Below are 9,316 nucleotides of genomic sequence, written 5' to 3'. Positions count from 1 at the left end.
GTCTTTCTCCTGTGGAGCTGCTGAGTGGATTTGAACTCCCAACCTTTCGGTTAGCAACCGAGCACTTAGCCATTTCGCCACCAGGGATTTATAGTACATTCACATGATTAAATAGCACAAAGACATAATGTTTTCCAAGAATATTAATGAAACGGGGAAATGCTCTTAAATATGGCTAAGTGCCAAAAGCAAGATAGAAAAATATATCTACTGTGATCTTAATGCAATACACACGAACATGCATGCCATCACACAAACACATAAGCACAAAATCACACAAAAAAAGGCAAAAAGGAAATGCACTGGCATTTTAACAATGGTTGTCACCTGGGTGTGAATTTTAATTTTTCTTCTTTACATTTTCCTCTAGTTTTTAAACTTTTTACAATAAGTAAAACACACTTTCTATAGATTTTTTTTTTTTTTTTTAAAGAACAGTTTTTAAAAGGACAAGGAGGAAGAGAAAGTTAAGAATGAAGATGAGAACTAGAGGAAAAATTTGACTTGCCAACCTACACTGTACCCAGTCTCACCCCTCGCCAAGATGCAGGGGTAGACAGCCTTATCTCTGAGTCAGTCTCAGACCACAGTGGCTTATATTGATGTCATCTTTTCATATTTATTTTCCATACTAGAATTCAGCTCTTCAAGGGAAAAGGCTATGTTTCATTCACCTTGGTGCCCCCCAGACCTTAGCACAGGTTCTACTACAAAGACAGCCCACTGCTAATAGTTTTTTTAAATTGAACCAAAAGAATTGTGAAGTCCCTGGGTCATCATCCACAATCCAGAGCTTCCCCTATTTCCAGAGACCAAGTTGTTCCTGAGTGAGAGGAATTCAATAGTGTGAACCCAGAAATTCTTTCTCTACCCAAAAATCCAAAGGTCACAGAAACAAAGTAACCCTTAACACCCTTGATTACTTCTGATTAGGGCTGACTTGAGACTACGCTAGAATCCCAGGGTCCACTCATGGTAGAGATAGAAGAAGCAATAGACTTAGGTTAAATTGAATAAGATATCATGGAGTCCCAGTTCTGGTTCCTTTTATTTCCTATTACCTCCTCTCTCATCACAGTCCAGCAGACACATTTTTTTTTTTAATTGTACTTTAGATGACGGTTTACAGGACTAACTAGCTTCTCATTAAACAGTTAGTATACATATTGTTTTATGACATTGGTTAACAACCCCATGACATGTCAACACTCTCCCTTCTCAACCTTGGGTTCCCTATTACCAGCTTTCCTGTCCCCTCCTGCCCTCTAGTTCTTGCCCCAGGGCCGGTGTGCCCCTCTAGTCTCCTTTTGTTTTATGGGCCTGTCCAATCCTTGGCTGAAGGGTGAACCTCAGAAGTGACTTCATTACTGAGCTGAAAGGGTGTCCGGGGACCATAGTCTCAGGGTTTCTCCAATCTCTGCCAACAGACGCATTTTGAAGACTGAATAAATAAAGTTGAAAAAAAGATGCCTATAGAAAAGAAATATTATAATCCTGAGTACCAAAGCAATCATTGTTCTGAAAACATGTAGCCCTGAAATAAGATAAGAGAAAATGCCTACGAGAACCTTCGGATGATTGAATACGAAGATAGAGATCAGAAAAATACCAAGTCTTGGGTACAGTGAATCATCAAGGAGTATTTATCATGAGAGTTAAATGAACATTCCCAAGGTCCTAATCAATCAGGTCTGACCAGAAGCCTTGATTCCAGGCTTTGAAGTAAAGAGAACAGTGCTTTGTGGCTACAAAAGGAATGCACACCCAAGCTGCTTCTGTCATAGATGCTGTGATCAATTGTAGTAAGCAACATCTTACTTGATTCAAAGAGGAATGACTGTGCTCTCCATTTTCTGACACTAGATAAATCTCCTAATCCCTACTCTTACTGAGTCCCAATGTGGCAAAGAACCCTATTTTATTAAAGGGGAGAGAGTTGAGTCTGCATTATATTTTCCCCCAGGAGATTTAAATCTTGCTCATAGAAGCATGGATGTCATTCATTCATTCATTTTCCATTTAACCATTTATCCAGTATCAAATGCCTATGTGCCAAGCATTTTTTGTGATACAAAGATAAACAACACATGGATTCTGCTCTCCAAGAGTTAATTGTCAATAGATTTGCCAAGTAAAGCCATATTTCTGACTAGCATCATAAGTTATCAGGTAGATTAGTGCCTGAAATTAGTGTTCAGCTATCAGCATTCCAAATAACAGTCCTGAATGAAGACCTCTAACAATCTACTGTGAGTTCATTTTTCTAGTGGATTCTCTGGAATTACAAGAGCTCTAAACCAATCCTCTTGTATTTTAGGTGAAGGATCTGAGATCTAGAGGGATTCAGTGACATACCCAAGGCAGCATGACAAGTTAGGGATAGAATCAAGACCTGAGGCCAGGTCTCTCCTTAGTACCCCTTAGGATTTCGTGCAGATATCACACAGAGAAGGAACCTGACTGCAGTTTTATAATGCTAGGCTCTGCTTGTGCTTAGTCACCAGATCAACATTCCACCACTACTTTAGAATCCCCCTGTATTAGTTTTCTATTGCTGTGTAAGAAATTGCCCAAATCTTAGCAAATTAAGATGACACATATTTATTATCTCAGCCTCTGTGTGTCAGCAGTCCAGGCTTGGTTTAGCAGGGTCCTCCGCCAGGGTTTCTCACAAGGCTGCCTTCAAAGTGTTGACCAGGGCTGGGATCTCATACGAAGGCTCAACTGGGGAAAGGTCTACTTCCAAACTCACTTATGTGATTGTTGGAAGGATTTGGTTCCTCAAAGTCTATTGGACTGAGGGCCTCATTTCCTCACTGACTGTTGGCCAGAGACTTCCCTCAGTTTCTTGCCATTAGGTCTTCTTCAACATGGCAGCTTGTTTCATCGAAGCCAGCAAGAGAAAGAGTCTACAAGCAAGATAGAAATCATGATCTTGTCTAACCAAATCATGGAAGTGACATCCCATCCAAAAAAAAAACAAGACCAAACCCATTGCCGTCGAGTCAATTCCAACTCATAGCAAGATAGAGTAGAACTGACTCATAGGGTTTCCAAGGAGTGGCTGGTGAATTTGAACTGCCAGCCTTTTGGTTAGCAGCCAAGCTCTTAACCACTGTGCCACCAGGGCTCTGACGTCCCATCACCTGTTCCATATTATATTGGTTAGGAGCAAGTCATTAGGTTCATCCCACACTTGAGAGAAAGGGATTGTATAAAGGTGTGAATACCAGGAGGTGCAGATCATTACAGCCACCTTAGAGGCTGGCTTCCACATTACCGTTAGCCTGTGGATCACACACCTGAATGACATGCATGTGGTCTCTCCCCCGAGATAACTGGCAGGCAGAGTAGGGGGTGGGAGATGGGGAAGAGATCCCTAGTATTATAACCTTTTCCTTCTTCATTCCCAAGACCTTCCTGGGAAAGGCAGCCCAGTTGTCCTTACAAAACCAAGAAGCCATGGCCCTAGCCCCCCCTGTATGGTGGAGTATGCAGTCCAGTCTTCTTGATTTATGACAACTGGCTCTTTAAATACACTGCCAATACCTGGGAACCCATTCATGCCCATCATTTATATAGCAAGAAAACTGCTTCTCCTTGGCAAGCTACTTTGACTGAGGCAAAACTCCCAGCCTCCCATTAGTATGGGATGCCTTCCAGGACCTTCTTTTTTATAGTCACGGCTGTCTTCTAATTCCTCTTATGGTTAGTCCACAAGGCTTTCATAAGCATTAAGACATTCTAGAGTCCTTGATTGTTCACCCTTTCTTCTATTTATTTATCCATTCAGCAAACTCCTTGAGCAAAGACTTATTAAGCTCTTATTATGGGTCAGATATTGTGCTAATTCCTATAGGGATATAAAGACGTATAAGACATAGACACTTCATTCAGTCAAACATTGAACAATTTTTCAACATCTAGTATGTATCAGGCACTGTGTTAGTGCTAGGGATTAAACAATGAAGGGAGCAGCCCATTTGAAAACAATACAACAACAAGCCCTTGAGCCCACAGGATAACACATCTTTTTACTGAGTTCTTCATGGCAAAACCTCTCAAACTTTTTTTTTTCAGTCACTGCCTTTAGTTCTTTTGATTTGTTCCTCAGTATACTCCAATTGGACTTTCAAACCCCTATTCATGGAAAATGTTCTTGATAGATTATTTATGAATTTAACATTGCCCAAATCAGTGGTCAATTCTCTGCCTTGTTGCATTTGATGCCTTAACAGAATTCAACACAGGTGACTACCGTCTCCTTCTTGAAACACTTTATCTGATTTTCTCAATGCCATAAGTGAAAACCAGACCCATTGCCATAGAGTCTATCCTAACTCATGGTGGCACCACATGTTTCAAAGTAGAATTGCACTCCATAGGGTTTTCAATGGCTGTGCGCCCTTGGGTGTATTCAAACCACCACCCTTTCGGTAGTACCTGACCTCGTACTGTTTGTGCCACCAGGCACCTCAAAATGCCATACTCCCCTGATTTTCCTCCTGCCTCCCACCACTCATGCTTACTCTCCTTAGCTCACTCTCGTTAGTTCCTCCTCCTCTGTTCAACCTCTAGGTGTTGGTATGTCTGTGCCATGGTTCATTCCTGAGACTACTTTTATCCATGAACACTGTTATCCTAGATGATTTTATCCAGTCCTGTGGCTTTAAAAACCACATGCTTTTCTCGGTAAATTTGTGACACTAGGAGCGTAATTGTCCTAAAGTGACCAAGGAGTTTAACAAGCTAGCCGGGAATAGGTATTCCCTTCTTCCAAGCAGGAGGGACTGTACCTATATCATCTCCCCATGGAACCAGTGGCTTTCTCCCCCAAGCAAAGGAGGAAATTTCCCATGAGCCCTAAGGACTGCAGGTGCTAGGCTGTTGACTTTCCAACAAAATTCTTACAAACAGCTGGCATTCCAAATCTAGACTGACAACAATAGCCTGTGTATTCCTCCATTGATAAAGTTGTTTTTTATTCAAAAATAGAACAAAGGAGGTCAGTGTCCCTCCACTGGAATACAGACCCACAGCAAGGACCCAGCAATGTCCTGACCGCTGTATGCCTCAAGTCATCGTTGCAGTTACAAGAAAAACCTCAACTGATCCTGAGAGGAGCTCTGGATCTGGGATGGTTCTGCCTTGAGGCAAGGGTGCCAGGCCTTTATATTCCATCATGGACCAATCATTGGATGCAGGCAGAGGGATGTGACCTTGAGCAAGGTGGCTCCCTTTGGCTGAAGCCAATTCCCAGAGAGTTACTAGCTGAAAGCTATCAGCCTCTAATAATCTCAATAGCTGGAGAATGAGTGTCCCAGTCCTGAATGGGATGGGGGACCTGTATGGTACACTACAGCATTCACTACAGCAAATGAAAGTGTATGATGCATTTGAGTGACCCCAGTCAGGCCTCCACAGGTCTCAGCAAGACCAAAGGCCTTTAGCTAGTGCTGATGGTGTCAGAAAAGAAACTGCTACAACTTGGTACGTACGGTCAACATTTACTAAACAAGTGCATTTGAGGCATTGGGTGTCAGACCCTAAGTAGGAAGCAGAGGATGTCCACAACAGTGGGTGTGGGGGGGGTGGGGATGGCCCAGAATAGGGTGTCAGACCTAATCACTTGCAGGCCACTACTCCCATCAGTGGAGCCCTGGTGGTACAGTGGTTAAGAGCTCAGCTGCTAACCAAAAGGTCAACAGTTTGAATCCACCAGCTACTTCTTGGAAATCCATCTGCTTCTGCTCTGTCCTAAAGGGTTGCTATGAGTCGGAGTCGATGGCAACAGGTTTTTTTTTTTTTTTTGGACTCCCATTAATTGCAGAAAACATTCTTTTCAAGTATATATGGCATGTTGACCAAGATAGACCATATAAAATTAAAAGAAAAACCCATTAATGTCAATTATGACTCATAGTGACACTATATACTGGACCTTAAAACAAGTCTTAATAAATATCAAAGAAGCAAAACCATACAGAATATACGTTCTGACTACAATGGCATTAAATTAGAAATCAATAATAATAAGATACCTAGAAAATCCTCATTGTTTTAGAAATTAAGCAACATACTTCTAAATAACTCATGGGTCAAAGAAGAAATCCCAAGGAAAATCAGAAAATATTTTTACCCAAATTATAATAAAAACACAGCACATAAAATTTTTGGATGCACCCACTTTGGCAAGTGGCATCTAGGGTCTTAAACGCTAGCAAGTGGCCATCTAAGATGCATCAACTGGTCTCAACCCACATGGAACGAAGGAGAATGAAAAATACCAAAGACATAGGTAAAGATAAGCCTAAGAGACAGAAAGGGCCACATAAGCCAGAGACTACATCAGCCTGAGACTGGAAGAACTAGATGATACCTGGCTACCACCGATGCCTGCCTTGACAGGGAAACAAAACAGGGAATCCCCGATGGAGCAGAACAGTGGGATGCAGACCTCAAATTCTTGTAAAAAGACCAGACTGAATGGTCTGACTGAGACTAGAGGGACACCAGAGGTCATGGTCCCTGGACACTTTGTTAGCCCAAGACTGGAACCAACTCTTCAGACAGGGATTGGGCTGGACAATAAGAAAGAAAATGATACTGGTGAGAAGTGAGATTCTTGGCTCAAGTAGACACATGAGACTATGTGGGCAACTCCTGTCTGAAGGTGAGATGAGAAGGCAGAGGGGGATAGGAGCTGGTTGAATGGGCAGGAATACACGGTGGAGAGGAGGAGTGGGCTGTCTCATTAGGAGGAGAGCAGCTAGGAGTACATAGCAAAGTCTTTGTATGAGAAACAGACTTGATCTGTAAACTTTCACTTAAAACACAATTTAAAAGAGAAAAAAAATTGTTGGATACAGCTAATGCAGTGCTTAGTGAGAAATTTATAGCTTTAAATGTTTATATTAGAACAGAGGAAGGTGTAAAATCAATTATCTAAGCTTTCACCACATGAACCTAGAAAAAGAAGAGTAAATTAAACCCAAAGTAAATAAAAGGAAGCAAATAATAAAAATAAAAGAAACTGTGTGGTATACATATGATGGAATATTACTCAGCCATAAACAGAAATGAAGTCCTAATGCATGCCACAACATGAATAAACCTTGAAAACATCATGCTGTGTAAAATAAGTCAGTTGCAAAAGGACAACTACTGTATGATCTCACTTATATGAAATAAGCAAATATATAACAAAAAAAACCTATTGTTGTCAAGTTGATTTCAACTTATAGTGACTATATAGGACAGAGTAGAATTGCCCCATAGGGTTTCCAAAGCTGTAATCTTTACGGAAGCAGGCTGCCACATCTTTCTCCTGCAGAATAGCTAGTGGGTTCGACCCACCAAGGCACCTTAAAAAAATACATAAAAACCAAAAACTATTAGTAGTTACCTAGGTGGAAGGGAGGAGGAAAGGGGGAATGTTTGTTTAGGGGGTGCTGAGTTAATGTTAATGGTGGAGGAATAATTTGGAAAACAATAGTTGTCTCTGGGGTGCACTGGGGGAATGGGAATTGACTGGAAAGGTATAGGAAAGAGTTTTCTGAGGTGAAGGAAATATCCCATACCTTGTTTTGGGAGGCAGCTACTAGGTGTACATAATTGTCAAGGTTCATTGAGCTAAATTAAGTCCTGAACATTTTTTTTTCCTTTTTTTTTAATTTTGTGTTGTTATTGTCTTGAGAATATACACAGCAAAACATACACCAATTCAACATTTCTACATGTACAATTTAGTGACATTGATAACATTCTTTGAGTTATGCAACCATTCTCACCCTCCTTTTCTGAGTTATTCCTTCCCTTAAGGTTCCTATCTAATCTTTCAAGTTTCTGTTGTCACTTTGATGCCAAATAGGTAGTTCTTAAAACAGCATCATGTTCAAGGCAGACATCTTTTACTGTTGTTGTCAAGTGCCATCAAGTTGGTTCCACCTGATAGCAACCCTACATAAAAAAACAAACAAAACACTGCCCGGTCCTGGGTCATCCTCAAAATCTTTGCTATGTTTGAGCCTATTGTTGCTGCCACTGTGTCAATTCATCTTGTTGAGGGTCTTCCTCTTCTTCACTGATCCTCCACTTTACCAAGCATGAGGTCCTCCAGGGACTGGTCCCTCCTGTTAACCTGTCCAAAGTACATAAGACAAAGTCTTGCCATCCTTGCTTCTAAGGAGCATTGTACTTATTTCAAGACAGATTTGTTCATTCTTCTGGCAGTCCATTCTTCACCAACACCATAATTCAAAGGCATCAATTCTTGGAATGCACTTGCAGGTCTCCCAAGGTTTTGGCTTTCTTTGTTTGTGTTTGAAACTGTATCTTCTGTCTCTTGTCATCATATCTGCTTATTGCGTTTTTCGTATCTTCCACTTCTCTGAAAGCCGTTACCAGAGCTCTTGTTATCACTTTGGATTGAATGTACGGCACTTAGCTGCATTTCTAAGTTTCTGATTCTTGCAAGTTTGTGGAAACAGGAGTCTTTAACCCACATCAACCTTAATCTAAGTGCACCACTTAAAGTTCGTGGGATCTGGAGATCCTGGTCTAGCAAGCCATGAAAATGCCAATAAACGTTTTGTAATAAACCTTTTATTTAAACACCTATTTTGTACAACCTCGAAGCTTTACTAACAAGCTGAAGAACAAACAGCCTATGCGTGAATATTCGAGTTTCGATGCAGCAACAACAGCAGCTAGCCAGTGCCAGAAACAGAAGACTGGCCCAGCAGATGGAGAATAGACCCTCTGTCCAGGCAGCATTAAAACTTAAGCAGAGCTTAAAACAGAGCTGGGTAAGAGAACATCCAGGCACCGTTAGGCCCACCCGTAGGTGCCCTGGCCAGGGGAGCAATCGGAGGACGAGTCCTGCCCAGAATCCAGAGAGGCTTGACCAGAGGAAGACTATGTGGGGGACATGCCAGGAGAATCCTACTTAGAGCCAGGATGTCACTCCGAGGTCTGGGTATGCTAGATCAGGGAAAAGGGAGCTTTGCAGGCAGACGCAGAGGCCATGGATGAGGGAGTGGTGCCGTTTCTTACCCTGTACTGATCAAAAATCAGCTGGACAACCAGTTGGTTGCATACATGTCAAAAACAAAAGGACACTGGATGCCAAGTTGGCTGCCAACATGGTGCAGATGGGTCCTGAAATCAGCAACTGAAGCCTGCCCTACCTCCCGTGAGAGGCTCTTGTTGAAGTCACCACATCTGTAAATAACCTTGAGATAACAGATAAGAAGAAACCTGACTGAGGCTGGAAGGACCTGACACAATAGGCTATGGACTTACTTGTCACCAGTTT

General features: G+C 41.8%; 1 pseudogene; it reads left to right on the top strand.

Annotated features, from left to right (window-relative positions):
* Positions 1 to 6,960: 6,960 nt before the first annotated feature.
* LOC126071389 (chromatin target of PRMT1 protein-like) lies at positions 6,961 to 9,176 on the top strand (annotated as a pseudogene).
* Positions 9,177 to 9,316: the final 140 nt, after the last annotated feature.

Source organism: Elephas maximus, chromosome 3 (genome assembly GCF_024166365.1).
Source record: "Elephas maximus indicus isolate mEleMax1 chromosome 3, mEleMax1 primary haplotype, whole genome shotgun sequence".
NCBI lineage: Eukaryota > Metazoa > Chordata > Mammalia > Proboscidea > Elephantidae > Elephas > Elephas maximus.
The sequence above is the reverse complement of the archived record's forward strand: the minus strand, read 5'-3'. Positions and strand labels throughout refer to the sequence as shown.